Raw genomic sequence first — 1,693 nt, 5'->3', positions numbered from 1 at the left:
AGAGCATAATAAGCTTAGGTTCTCTCTCATTGTTCTTTCTTATTCACAGCCATGTAAATAATTTGAAAGGATGCTTTTCCTTCACTACTTTTTGTCTGTGATATTAGTGCTCGTACTTCATAAAAATGCTATGGAACAGTACAAATACTGAAAAGAAAAAAGGAACATAATGAACCCACATGGATCCAAAATCCAGTTGCAAAACAATCAATTTTTCTCCAAGTCTAAACCTAATCGCCATCCCACACCTCAGCCTGGATATTTTTTCTGTCAAATCCTAGATAATAATTACTGCATCCAAAGATCCCTCATATGTATGTATAAAAGACACTTTAAAAATCATTATTCCAATATTTTATCATTTCCCCTAAAGTAATTTAAGTATAATTCATTTAATGTTATGAAATACACAGGATTCACATTTCCTCCAATATCTTACAGTATTTTTGATTTACAAACAATTGTTTGAATCAGGAAACAAAGTTTATACTGCTTTTTTTGGTATAGTTTAAATTGTTTTTAATTTATAAACTTCCCATCTTTTTTCTTATAATTTATTCAATAAAGAAAACAGGGGCATTGATTGTATAATAATTTTGCACCTTTTGGATTTTGCTTATTGTACTCTTTTGTTTCACTTAAGATGGTCTACACGCTACTTTACTTCCTGTAAGAAAGTGGTTACATTTTAGAAGGATGATCAAATTTATTTTATTTTTTGATAAATAGGAGGAGTTGCGACCTTCCTACTGCAACACATCAAGAGGTACATCATGTCTAGTCTTTTCTCACTGTTTTTATTGAGACTAATCTAACCAGCTAGATTTAAATTTTTTTTAGTATAAATATGAACTCAGAATGATACTAATACCAACATTTTTACTGAAATTGAGATGACTGAAGAAGTTTAGTGTCCTTGCGCTTCTTTTTACTTACCACATTATTTTAATTTTTTCATTTATATTTTGATATCTTTTTATTATGGTAAAATATATAACAAAAAATTAATATTTTAATCATTTTTAAGTATACAGAAAAATATAGAATGCTTTACTAATTTACATATCATTTTCGCACAGGGTCCATACTAATCTTCTCTGTATCATTCCAATTTTAGTATGTGTGCTGCTGAAGTGACACCTTGCATTTCTTCTTATCTTTAAAATATCTTTAGGATACATCTGAATATCTGGCTTGGTTTATATCACAAATATATTGTATCTTAAAATTCTATTAATGAATAGATCTGATGGACTTTATAAACATTTTTCATTGCATTTAGGTTTTACTGTTTTGTCTTTTGTTGAATGTAATGTTTATTTGTCAGAGATAGTTTTTGAAAAAGTTATAAAATTAATACTATTAATCTTACCCTTTATTGACTCTATTTTATTAATCACAGTTAGGACTTTTCCCTACTTTCAAGTTTATAGGTGAATTCACACATTTTTTTTCTGATACTTGCTGTGTGAAGTTATCTTCTTGTTTTTTCTTCATATGGCTATGATAGTATTCCAACACTGCTCATTATAAATGATATTTTTTGCTCAATGATTTCTGATTCTGTGTTCATAATATACTCAGTTTTCCTTGCCAATAGGTGTATTTCCAGATTTTCTATTCTGGGTCATTCATATTCCAATATCTTAATTATAAAGGACATAAAATACATTTCATATTGGGAGAGGGTCTA

The 1,693-nt window shown here is 28.3% G+C and overlaps 1 non-coding gene across 1 annotated transcript; it reads right to left on the bottom strand.

Annotated features, from left to right (window-relative positions):
• Positions 1-1,034: 1,034 nt before the first annotated feature.
• On the bottom strand, positions 1,035-1,140 carry LOC116152426 (U6 spliceosomal RNA). Its single transcript, XR_004136057.1, has one exon. It is a non-coding gene; the product is annotated as a U6 spliceosomal RNA (small nuclear RNA).
• Between the last annotated feature and the right edge of the window lie 553 nt (positions 1,141-1,693).

The sequence above is a fragment of the Camelus dromedarius genome, chromosome 3 (assembly GCF_036321535.1).
Source record: "Camelus dromedarius isolate mCamDro1 chromosome 3, mCamDro1.pat, whole genome shotgun sequence".
Classification (NCBI taxonomy): Eukaryota; Metazoa; Chordata; class Mammalia; order Artiodactyla; family Camelidae; genus Camelus; species Camelus dromedarius.
The sequence above is the reverse complement of the archived record's forward strand: the minus strand, read 5'-3'. Positions and strand labels throughout refer to the sequence as shown.